Below are 13,607 nucleotides of genomic sequence, written 5' to 3' on the forward strand. Positions count from 1 at the left end.
AACGCCATTATGGCCATTGTTTATAAAAAGAAACTGAAAATGAGTACCCAGGGACGAGAAACAACAACGATAACGAAGTGAAAGGTCTGAGCCGCATGTTTAAGAAGCCGCTCAAAAAGACAGACCAATACTTGGTAGCAAATGCAGCAGTTCCCAGACATCATTTATCTTTCCCCCCAGTGTGTCCAGTACTGTGAATATAGCCCCGTTGCTGAAAATAACTGCCCACCTCTTCTCATTTACACGGAAACAAACAACTGCCAACGCACGGTGCATCAGGCTAATGATCTCCAGAGTAGATGTGTCCGTCAGAATTCACCCAATTTCACCAGAATTTCTCAGATTTTTCTCAGGCAGAAATGTACTTTTATATTATGAACAATCCTTAAAATATGAGCTTTAAATAATCGTCTTTCTCGATGGCTAATGGAGATTTAAAATATAGGATTTAAAGGTCGAGAGGGCTAGCTAGCTCACCTGCTAGCATGGGCCCCTCCGATTGGATGCTGGAGTCTTCCACAGCAGCTGTCCCCCTGCTCTCTTTCCATTTCACACTTTTTCTTTCAACGGAAGCAGAATATCCCCAAAACATCTTAAAAAAATATATATCTCTGTCACTGAAGCGTTTTCCTATAAGTGTAATTTTTATTTTAATTGACAAACAGTAACTTTCTAATTCTGTAATTGTCTACCTCAAGAAAATCTAAATCAAGAAAAATGTCTCACTTCAGTATTGATCACCATTTTGTTCTTGTGCTGTCCTTGACTTCTAGGACACTTGTCAACACCATGTGTGTGTGTGTGTGTGTGACTGACATGTGATTGACAGCAAACATGCATAAACACACACTCACTCTCGCACTCAACTGCACAATCTCTCTCTTTCACACGCAACGTCAGTTTTAGCAGATAGTGTAAACTCAGCTGCCAGGATCCCGATGACGCTTTAAGAATTAAACCTCGGGGGTTTGATGCCACAACTTGCTGTGCGTGTTTCTGTGTTTGTTCCCGGGAGCTGTCATTCTGTGATCAGCAGTGGGTGGCATGAGAGGAGACCAGTGAAGAGGATAGGAAGAAAACAAAAAAGAATAATAATGCATTCACACACAGATTTTCAATATGTAGACGTTCCTTAATTAGCCAACCTCCTCTTTCACTCTCAGAAAGAAGCCGTGGAAAAGTTGGGAAGCGATTGTGTGCACCATGCAGAGTGACTGGAAAAGTGCTGATAAAAGGGGATATGCACGCACAAACACGCACAAACACGCACAAACACATTGGGAGTGTCAGTTTTTCTGCAGATGCACGCATGCAGTGAGCCAGACAGATAGACAGCTATCCAATCATCAGCTTCCTGGCCAACCTGTCAGTCAGTTTGTCAGCGATCCAGTCATCCAGTCAAACAATCTGCCCATCCATCTCTCCAGTCAACCAGGCAGTTGTCTCCCCATTCAACCAGTTCGATGCACAGCCACAGACGCAAGCAGCCATTTTGGTGACTATTCCTACAACAGCAGTCAGACGAGCACAAGACGCAGGCGGCCCGGAGGATTACAGAGATTTCACGACAGAGCTGTGGAAGGGATGAGAGTGGGTGACACCTATGGAGTCGGGAGAGGAGTTACATAGGAGCTTCAGTCTTCAGAGTCTAATGGGAATGAGGGAGAGATCGAGGTAGGAGCCACAGAGGGAGGAAGAAACGAGGGAGTTTGATTGAAACGTGTGGGAAGGAAGTGTGAGGAGGATGAGAGGAACGAGTAGGTGTTGTTGATAGGAACTAAACGTATGAAGGTGACACACAGGCGAGATGGAAGTAGATAAAAGAAGTTGAGGAGCGAGGAGAGGATGAGAGGAGAAGCAGGCAGCAAGTGTGACCGTGGAGAGGAAGCATGAAGCTCGGGGATCGTCAGAGTTGAACAAGTTACTTGAAATCTCTTGGTTAGTCAAAACACTAATTCTCAAAGTAATGTTCTTGGTAGCTAGTGGTGTCACTGCACTCAGCTCTGTCGGAGGAACTCAGAAAACAAGACATGGCACTGAACAAAGTAGACAGACCATCCTGCCGCCAGTTTGAGCTGTGTCCCAGTTTAAAGGCCGCCTCCTTTGGAGAATGCAGCTGAAGAAGCAGTAGGCCTACTTGGTCCTTGTAGACCACGGAGACCAAATGGGAATTAGAGGGTCTGATCTAAGGTGGATTCCTGTGATCGACGTTACCAGCTCACCCAGTTACATCTGTACTGGTACGTCAATTTAAACATGTAAGCATCAAACCTCTCGTCACATGCCATTGCCGTTCTCTCTTTGGAAAAGAAAAGCGCTATGGACCCAAGAATGTTCTACTTCTGTAACAGCATTTTGGGGTATTTTCGTGGGGGTTTGCAGTTGGACTTTCCTGCGGAGGTGGGGGTCTGTTTGGTTTGATGCTGGAGCCCCCCCCCCCTGGCCCCTTTTGCCCAGATCCTGTAAAATCCCTTGAGGAGCTCCTGAACATTTCCTGTGGCTCTGCTCCATATGAATCCCTGAGCCTGACCTGGAACAGAGGGAAAAGTAAAAGTACATTTAATTTATGTAACTCTATTTGTCTTCTGGGTGCATCTGCCTTCTTTATATATACACTTTTAAACTCGTTTTTTTTATTTTTTTTGCTCTGCTCTACTTCTGCTTCCCTCCCTCGCTCTTCTCCTCCCTGATCGCTTCACCAGAAATCTGTGTTCCCGACAGGGGAGGAGAGGAGGAGGATGAGACCAGGCTTTATCCATCGCGGTAAAAGAAAAATACAAATGGGTGGAGAGGGGGAGTCGGTGAGTGAGCGCTGCCGAGAGAAGACCACTGACTGAAGCGGGGAACACAACAGACGGGAGATAGGGTGTGACAGTTTGACATGCAGCTTGTGAACAATCAGTTAAGGCTCTCCAGAGACTCTCAGAGGTTCAGCTGTGCAGCGGCTTTCTCGGAGCGATTTGTTTATATATTTCTGGTGAGTCATGCAGGAACATGTGCATATTTAATATTCACTGCTTCCCAAACCTCCACCATCACTACGACTTACTGATACCACCCGTAACTTCAAAATAACATTAAGCACAGTCTCCAGTCTGGAAGTCGACCTTAATGTGAACATGAGGCTTCAACACGGACACATATGAAGTCAAATATTAACGATCTGTTTGTTATTAGAATGGATAGTAGCAGTGCAGTGTGTACATCACAAACAGCAGTTGATTATCACCGTTCAACAGCCTCCAACAGAACGCTGCTGAGTCTGTGTTCGGATCCATCAGTTTCTTCTATGACTCACTTGAAACTTTCAGGGTGAATTCAGTCGTTTGAATTTAAATATTTCATTATGTTTGATATAATAATGAAGTTGAGTTGTTTAAATATGCAATGAATATGGGCTATTTATATTAATTTATAAATTCATTCAGCTCTATAGAGCTAACACGTAGAGTTTTTTGTCTTTTTCCTGCAATCATTTGGCTGAACAGATTTCAGTGAATCAACATTTGCATGGGTTGACTACTCCCCCCACAAACATTAGCAAATTACAGATTTTACACAGAAGAATAAGAGGAAGAAGAAGAAGAAGAAAAATAAGTCTGCAGACTTCAAATTAACATTTGCATTGGTTGACTTCTCCCCCCACAAACATTAGCAAATCTTAATTTTAAGTCTGCAGACTTCTTCTTCTTCTTCCTCTTCTTCTTCTGTGTAAAATCTGTAATGTGGTGACATTTTCATTCAGGGTATACAATATATAATGTGGCCTTGCTCTAAAACGTTGGCTGTTGTCTTTTTCTTTACACATCAGACGCTGACAGCGTTTCTTTGCCTCTGTTCCACGTCTGTTCAACTCAAAGAAACGCTGAGCAAAACTTCAGCAGCCCTCTCTTTCACACTTATTTCCTTGCAAACATTCCCACTTGGGATCTGCTCAGCACCACATTAGTCCTCCTGTGTTGCTCTGCAGCTGGCAGGCCTGACGCCTCAGCATCAGCATCAGCAGCCGGAGCTGTTAAAGAAGAGAAAAGACCCGTTTCGCTTTGTCTCCCTCACTTTCCTCCGAGCGGACCCTCCTCCTCCTCAGGAGCCATCAGGAGCATGTGGCGCCGCAGCTCGGTTCTCCCACCATTAGGCCTCCGCCACCTCTCTTTGTCATTTCCGATGTTAACTTCATATCACTGCGTAGATGAGTCGGCTGTGGCGAAATAAATTCACAGAGCTCGCTGAATGAGCTCCTGAAAGTCTACACTGGCTGTTATTGTTGAACGAGTTCCAAAGAGCTGACTCTCGGAGCGGAAACGAGCTTTCCGTCGGTGGCGCGTTGAATTAGTAGACTTAGGCAGAGGGGAGGGGGGCGGAGCTGTTATCACACTCCAGCACCTGGACCGGAGACGGGATGGGACAGAGACGTCTGTCAAACACACAATCGCACCGAGCCCGAGACACACATACACAAAGTGGAAGGGGAGCAGAAGAATACACAGACAGACACACTGTGAACTGTATTTGTTTTTATCAATTCCTCTTCTGCTCCTAAAGGTCATTGTGCCGGTCCTGTCGTTTCTTTCCCCCTCTTAATTCATCTCTCTGCCCCCCTCCCCCCCCGTCCTCCCCTTCTATTATTCTATCTTACCCCATCATCCCTCTCTTTTTGTCATACAGCCTCTTACTTCCCATCATTTTCTGCCTTGTCTACTTTCTCAGACGGATGACGTCTTACTCTCCTGATTCTGTTTCTATTTTTCTATCTATTTTCTTTTGCATGAGCTTCATCAGGGTGTGATATGTATGTGTCTGTTTGTTGTTGGTCATTTTGCACTAATGTTTTGCATCAAGGTATCAGTGAAGTTATCTGACGTTATCTGGTATTAGATACTGTTGACACAAAGGAGTTTAGAGCCTTAGTTCAGTTATTAAAAGAAGAAACTGGGCAGTTTGACCAAAAGGCAGCAAACACCATGTGTAGGTTTGATTGGATCCAACTTGCCTCCTCTCTTCATGTCAATTATCTAACAAAACACAAATGAGAGCCCAACATCTTATGAAAACATGTGTGAATATGTGAATATTTTGGTAATTTATTTGAAAACAGAATAAGTTATTTACTCTGATTGATCGATCTTGGCGCCAATATAAAATGAAGGACAAGTTTAGTCAGGTGGAGTCAAACATGACTTGTATTACATTCATTGAATGTTCATGTTTGAACAGATAGTAACTTCAACTTAATGGGACGATGCTAATGTCCTCGCCGCTTCAGGACGGTGATATTCCAATTTCTTATAACTACCACAGCGCCCGTTCTACACCTGTCTGTTTGGAATGGGCTGTTAACTCGGCCTGGGGCGTCGCTGCAGCTTTTCTTTCTGATATATATTGAATTTGTCACTGCACATCCTTGGGCCCTTAACGATATGAGCTATATATCAGCTTACAATAAGAAGAACAGTTCTTCAGATAATAGAACCTCTGACAAACAGAGATTCCTGGATGTTTAGATCAAGGTATTATATAACTCAAGGTAAAATTAAATTAAACACTCACTTTTAAAAAAAAGCTTCAAATGTCACATATTATACACACTCAAACGTCCTTTTCCTCCATCCTCATCTCCCATGTTGTTCTGCACCTCATTGTTATTCCCTGTGCCTCACAGTTCATGCTGTTTCTGTCTCAACCTCCATGTTTTTAAATCTATTCTTGTTTTCCTTCTCTTTCAAAAGCCGGAATCACACACACACAAGGGCTTTTTCCTGGCCGCAAAATAGGCGGGGGTGGCACTGAGCCGTATTATCGCTATAATTGTATTTGTATTTAACAAACTAGTACAGGCACTCCACGGTGTATTCATTAAATCACAACCAACTGAATCTCTTTCTCTCATGTGATCGATTCTTCTCTGAAATGAGTCAAATCTTTCTTTATAGCTGGGCATTCATTCATTCATTCATTCATTCAGCTCGTCCTCACTCGCTCACTTTCTTTCTCTCTCACGCACACACACACAAACCGTGACAACAGCCACATGTTTGAACTCAGCCTGGGTAAAACACAACAGAATTTGTAAACTGAGACAAAGTCTGAATGGCTGGAGGAGATGGTTTGGCTGGATACGGTTGGCAGTGCAAAGCATGAATGTTAGAGAGACCTAGAGGAGCAGTAAATTACTGACAGAGCCGGGAAAAACTATAAAAAATAAACTTTTACAGTCCAAATTGTATGAAAAGACCCAATTACAACACAGAGATGATTCTGTCCCAAGCTCACGTCCTTATAAACCCCTTAATCAATGTATCCGGTTTCCACTGTAATTTCTCTCTGTGAAAACAATTACTAGACTTTTGTCAGGAGGCGGAGGCGGCACGAAATTGGACGTAGGCGGCCACCGCGCAATTCTCTGTGCAGGAAAAAGCCCTGAACAGAGGCAGGAACATGTATGCAAAAATAGACGCAATGAAAATCACAATTGCCGCCACCTGCTAAGCACCGGCTCTGTGTGGATGAGGGATTCTGGGCCTGACAAGTGTTACTGGAGCTCTGCAGAAAGAGCCGGGCTTTAAGTGCACCTCTGCTGAGGTGTTTAATTGTGGAACAGTAATGGAACCCCAAGGTGCTGCATCTCTCACCCAGCATGCAACTTTTTTTACTTCCATTCAGCTCGGTTCAAGTTTAGCTGCAGAGCGACTGAAATCTGAAAATACTGAGGATCCTTTCAAAGTCAATTAGAGGAGAGTGAACTTGCTTCACATCCTCAGGTTCAGTATCTTTCCCAAAGTATCTTAGTAGACTGGTAGAGCCTGGGATCGAAACCCCCGACCTTTTGGTTAGCCCTCTCTACCTCCTGAGCCACAGCCACCCACATGTTTCTGTACTTGTAAGTTGTCGGTTTCTGTTCTTTTCCTTGTCTTTACTACGCTCGTGGCTCAACCCTGCGTCACTAGCTGTAGGAGTTGTTCAAAACCAACGTCTAGACAATAACTGAGCTGCAGCACCTGAGCTCTGATTTCTCATTTTCACTATAAAGTGTGAATCACTGTGTTGCTGAGATCATTGACTATTTGCAGAGCTTCATCGTTGAGTCAGGACATTCTGACAATCAAGATCTGAGATGCTCTCATTTATTCTAAGGTACAGATTGGAAACAGGTTCTCATTGTTCGTCTCCTGGGCCGCGAGCTTTATGAATACAAGGCTTGTTTGTCCACATGATGCTGAATGTTTCAATGCAGCAATCAACATACTCGCTTATAGATATGATCGACTTTATTAATCCCACGCTTCACTTGTTGCAGCCGCAGAGAGGTAGACAAAAGTGATAAGAACAAATAGGCATAACAATTATATGAAAAAATAACATACCCTTTTAACAACAGAGAGATATTATGGTTTGATTCACATCTGTTACCTTGAGAAGGGGATGTGACCTTGAATTCCCTGTGAAAGTAATTCATGGCATAAAGGAAACACATCTTATTGACTGTCATATATATTTTGCCGTGCACAAAAATGTTGTCCCTTGTGTATGCAGTGCGTGTTTTTGGGGTCTCCAGCTGGGCTCAACAGGGGCTTTACATTGTGTGCGTGTATGTGTGTGTGTGTGTCCAACGATCCAGCTCCACAACCCTATAGACCAAAAGCTCCCGTCCACTTCAACTGTTCACTCTGATCCGTGTGTGAATGAGTGGTTGTGTGCCGGTGTGTGTCTGCGCTACTCTGTGTGGACAACGAGCTGATACCACACTATTGTTGTCCCGTCTCACACCCACAAACACAACTCTGAGTCCAGCGGCGTCCCCCTTATCGCTGAGTCCCTGCTCCCAGCTGGGTTTGTTGATCTAACCTGCTGTTTGCTGGTTTTGCCGTCATGTTTATTTTTTTGTTTGGTCTGCCAGCCGGTCCCTTGGTTACCATTGTTGTAGCCCACTGGGCGATTCTCTTGCGGTGCTGAGGCAATACATGTGTGTTTATGTTTGTGTGTGCAAACTTGTAAACGCTTCAGTGTAATTATAGCATTCACAATAGGGTTAGGTATTTAGTTGTGAGGGTTAACGTCAGGGTTAGGGTCTAGGGAATGTATCATGTCAATGAGTATAATATAACAAAAACAGCAGAAACCATTTATAGAAACAAAGATGCTGATAATAATGACAGTTGAGTCGTTGTGGCAGATCTGGATCCTGTAGCTCTGGATTCATAAATACCTCCAGGATGAGGACAGAGTGGAAAATCACAAACTGTGGCACAGAGACAAAACAAGGCAATGACATGCTAGAGTCTGATATAGGTGATTATTCTTTCATTTCAAGGTATGAGGTCATTTTGGATCTCATCCACTCATAATAAATGAGAAGCTAAAGTCTTTGCTTGAATCTGTGACTTCTCATCACATTGAAGTGCCTGGAGAAGTGTTGCGGATAATGGAGAGACGTTTCATCTGTTCTGGAAACTCAAACTTTTTTTGACACAACTTCTGTACTTTACAAAGACACACCTACTGACAACAGCCACCTTTCAAACCTTGAAGAATGGCATATTTGATAACGATAAATGTTTGTCTGTTTCTCTAATAGATTTAAGTTTGAATATCTTAATTCACAGAAAGATGTTAAAAAGCAAAACAGATTAGTATAATAATAATACATGTATGTAGATATTGATATAGTGCATGAGTTGGTAAAATAATGTGTTTCTGGTTAAAGGATTCTCCCAAGTACATAGAAACAATAGACACAACACAGAAGTATTTATGTCGGTTCCAACAGTAGCTGTCTTTGTCTCATCTTACAAAAGAGAAAACAAAACTTCTAATATTAGAAAATGAAACTAATCATTAGTGCTGCAACAACTAAGTGTCATGCAGACCACAGGACTCTCCCTGTCGGATCTGATCTCCTCCTGCTCTGTTGTGTTCCGGTCTCCTCCGGACTCAGAGTGATCTGCGGTGAAGTCGCCGGTTGCCTCTCTGTTAATCTGGGACTTCAGCCCAGAGGACACGTCAAAGCTCCGGCAGCCGCCAACAACCCACCGCTATTGTCTCTGTCTTTGTTTACAGAGAAATGTGTCGTCCTAATCCCATGTGTGGTGGGAAGTGGAGTGGGTGGTTTTACATTCCGTGTGTGTGAGGATTTTTTTTATTTATTTTCTATTTGAAAGGGTTTGAGTATCTGAACATCGAGCTGTGAAGATTACATTACCAGTCGCCCTGCTTACGGAACGTGTACAGGAGTAGCAGTTGGAAAATGTCCCACCCGTCCCTGAACTGCTGCTGCACCTCCTCTTCCTCCACTGAGAGGAGAGAGAACACGGAGGAAGGGTCAGGAAGAAGTTCGGTGGGTTTCTCTTTTTACAAACAACACATTGTGGGCCATTCGCGAAACCTTTCAGAATGAATTACTGGACTCGCGGCGCTAATGTGGCACTGATGAAGGGAGATGACTCAGACTTTTATTAAGGCACATCAGTTATAATCACTGACGAAGTACAACTGACTTTTATTACGGAGCCATTCACAGCTTTATGTCAGTGATTTGTTGTTCCGCTCCTGCTGATTTTTTTCTATTTTCACGACAGAGCCCGGGGCCAAATTTATCTTAAAGTTAATCAGAGATGATAATAACTCACGCGTTGAATCTCTATTTTAGTCATTCTTTTACAACCGTTGGTATATTTTATTTTGCTTTTTAAGGACCGTTGTAATATAGTTTGGTCTTTTCTATCTCTTTATGGAGGTTGTCCCTGTCATTACCAGTTTGTCATAGGGGTGAAGAGCCAGCCATACAGCAGAACTACATGTGATCCTGTTTTGTATTATAGCTTACAGTAATGGATTCACACTATTCACATGCAAGGAAAACCTGTGCTGATGCAAAGAAAATATGTTAAACTCTAGGCATTTGCTTTATATCAGCGGTTTTTAACATGGATGTGAATGTTAAGGTGATCAAATCTGAGGAATACTAAAGTATATTGCACAAAAAAAAGTTGTATTGAATCCCTACTTGTGATGGCCAGTCAAAGGTAGCTGTAATGTATGTAGTTGTTTCACTGTTTAGTCAAATACTCACTTTACATCGTCAGCCTTCAACCTGAATGGCCTGACTCAGTCTGTACCACCTGATTCAATAGTCCCTATAAAGTAGGATCTTTCTTGGTTGTCTGGAGTTGGTCCATTTGAACTCTGGTTGCTGGCTCCTCTGTAGAACTTCAGATCAGATCTTGAACATATGTGTCCTGGACCGTGCAGCTCACGTGGTGCGTACAGAATGAATCTATTCTAAAGGTTTAAATTTGCTCAACTCCTTTGGAATTGAGAAACAAACGATCTGTCTGAGGATCATGCAGCTCACACCCATGCTGGTCCCGTGAAGAGCACGTTTGTTGCTCTGCAGGACAGATGTAGATTGGATGCATGAGCAGCGGCTTCTATCTCGGCTCCTGCTGCAGGGCTGGTGGAGCCGAGGCCTGTTTGGAGCAGCAGTGTAAAACAGAGACCAGGTCGGGGGCAGAAGGCAAATCATGACATTTTCCTCACTCATGCATAATCAACAGAGCAGAGGCCAACATATGTGCACATTGGAGCATTTAGTGTCAAGGCATTCAGATATTTACGTCACAGACTGTACGCTGAGTCAAACACACACAAACACACACACAAACACACCCCTGTTCTCCAGCAGCTTTCATCATTATTACACAGTAGATATTTTGCAGTTATGTAACTTATGTAACTGGTGAGCCAGCTGCTCAGAGAGCCAGAGATAGTGTCTGTGGCAAAGAGATTATTGTTTGTGTGTGTGGTTATGTATGTAAATTATAAAAGGGCACTTCCCCGGTATTGTTTTATTTTAACTATTTGGTATTGTCAAACATGTTGAGGAAGATAGGGGCAACAACACTCTGATACTGATGTTGTTGCTTCATGGCGTTTCAATTGTTAAGATTTCATCAACATGAAACACAGATTTTCGATAAATTTCCCTAAAATTGACTGAATAAAATGTGAATTATTGCATCATCTGACATTAAATATTAAAAATTAAAACCCAATTTGACCCAATTATTCTTGAATAGTTTGAATTATTTAGGGGCCAAAGTTTATTTAGTGTTTGGGTATTTGTTCAGTTTTTGGTAAAAAGGAATTTTGAGTTGACAGATGATATCACACATTCAAATGCTTTGTTTATTCGTCCTATCTCGGGTCAGGGTTAAAGCTGGCTGCTGGAGGATCTCACCATAAAAAAACATGAGCAGGTTGGTTGTTGTGTGTTTCAACACACGACAAAATGTCTCGACAAAGGTAAAATAACCCCAAAAAAGTTATTTCCTTTCAATTCATCACTCAAGCTTAGTGTTGCTTAGTCTGACGCTGCTCTGGAGAAATTTTCTTTTTTTTTGTGCGCTATTATATTTGAGCTACAGGAGGAAATGGAGAGACAGAGAATCATGTCAAAGAAGAGAGAAAGATGAGAGGGAAAGACAGTTTAAATGAGCCAGACATAAAAAAGGTAATGTAAGAGTGGGCAGAGGGACACAAAAAAAAAGTAAGGCGGGATGAAAGAACAACAAAGTGAAAGCGACCAGAGGAAAAGAACAAGTGAAGGCCTTCAAAAGAAGAGAGAGAGAACGGCAGAGGGATTCAAAGCCGACGTAGAGAAACAGGTTCCGGGCCGCACGGTGAAACAGATGTTCCACCAGAGAGACAGGTTTGACCCGTGACCAACATAACTCAGCTCTTTTACATCCGTGTTTCAAATGTTTAACAACAGTTTATTTTAAACTTCCAAACTTACAGCTCCCCATCTGTCTCCACCCGGCTTAAAAAAGACGCACACACACAAGCCACACCTGTTCATTGTGAACATTCAAATCTCTTGTCGCGCTGCAGTCTGTCCGTCACTCCAACTGTAGAGGAAGAAAAAGATGAAGCTCCAAACTGTGACTCAAAGAAATAAAGAACAATCAGCAATTTGACCAGAAAAAATGTATCATCATAAAAGTATTTAAATATATTAAGTCTCAATACAACTGCATATGACTGAGTGCACATTCTGAATGTTACCCGTCATCATAGAAATTCCTCTGACTGTGATCTAACGAGTCAATCACGGCTGAGCGACTTCCTGCTGTGGCTCCAACTTAACAGCTCGTTAAGACCTTTTTTTTCGACTACTTCCAAAAAAGAATCACTCTCTCGGCTCTTGGCTTGTTAAAAGTAGCCCTGCATCTTTTCTTCTGAACGCTGTAATCACAGCGGATCATTTCACGTCTCCTCTGTGGAGAAGCGAAGGGAGCAGAGAACCCGATCACGGGAGCCTCTTCAGATTGTGTTGCAGGTGGAGCAGGTGCTGTGGTGAATTGTTTCTGGAACATCTGTCTGCACTTCTGAGGCTTTGCAGTCGTTTGACTTCCTGTTACAAGCTCGTGCTGTTTCTTAATGTCACGAGTTCTGAGTGAGGGTCTTGCAACGTTGACAGTTTTATTTTTGAATATGTACAATTGTAGAATCATAATTTTCCAACTTTATATTGCTTCCTCTTTGCTGAGTTTTACAAATATACATTTTGCCTACACATCCAGATAGGAATTCCCTTTTCTTCGCCTAGAAGATTTTTTTAATCAAACATGGTGGGAATATTTCCTGCTTGGGTGATCCTTCTGTTGGGGTGTGGGTGGGAATGTGTATCTCAAGATATGAACAAATTTATGGATTCTGAAAATGTAATAAGGGAGAGGTGGATGTAATTTCAAGAATTGTAATACAATTTAAAGACATCAGGGTTGATTTTGCTGATGCAGGTGATTTCAATGATGCCAAAAGACCTTTCCTGGTGTGGTTGGTGTCTTTCTCTGTTACAAGTTGACATGTTCTCTCTGTGTCTTTGTGGATTCCCTTTGACCTCCATGCAGATTGTAGTCAGGTTAATTGAAGACTCTAAATTGTCCTTGAGTGGGAATGTGAATGTGAATGAATTTGTCCCCTCCCACGACCCTGAAAGGTTGAGCTGTATAGATAAAGGATGGATTTAATGTTATTCATCCCCTAAAAGTTTTGGTAAAACCAAAGCCCAAATAGTCTTGCCCCCATATGATAAAATAGAAGTGTGCTACTAGAAAAACTGCTATAACTGCTACAGCAGTATTGCTGTAGAAAGGTAAAATACTAATAGGCATCGAGAGACAACCCATTTTTACTAAATATGCCATGTTGTCAGAATCTGGGTCGTACTCTGTTTTATTTACCCGAAGGAAGTGATGGATGGATTCAGTTTGGATACAGGATGCACACATCTGGATTTCTACCGGGCCGTTTTACCTTATCTTTCCAAAGTGTCTCCTCTCCAAACATCTGCTCCAACAACAACTTCAGACAAACAATATGTCTTCTTTCACTTTTTTCTTGTCTCTCAGTCACATCTGCTGCTGAGCACGCAGCAGCGGCTGCTGACGCGCAGCATATGGCTCCGGGTCTGCTCCATTGTTCTGGGAAGAATGCCTTTTGGCTCTGCATCCACATTTCAGGCATTTAGCTGATGCTTTCATTCAGGGTTCAGTGAGAGCTTAAATACCTTTAACATTAGAGTGAAGGGCTCACTGTACAACCTGCAG

At 42.7% G+C, this 13,607-nt stretch overlaps 1 protein-coding gene across 1 annotated transcript in view; it reads left to right on the plus strand.

The window, feature by feature from the left end:
- The window catches only part of si:dkey-215k6.1 (transmembrane protein 132C), a 212,945-nt gene that overhangs the window by 85,490 nt on the left and 113,848 nt on the right, over positions 1-13,607 (plus strand). The gene's annotated exons all lie outside the window — the stretch shown is intronic.

Source organism: Platichthys flesus, chromosome 3 (assembly GCF_949316205.1).
Source record: "Platichthys flesus chromosome 3, fPlaFle2.1, whole genome shotgun sequence".
NCBI classification, from domain to species: domain Eukaryota; kingdom Metazoa; phylum Chordata; class Actinopteri; order Pleuronectiformes; family Pleuronectidae; genus Platichthys; species Platichthys flesus.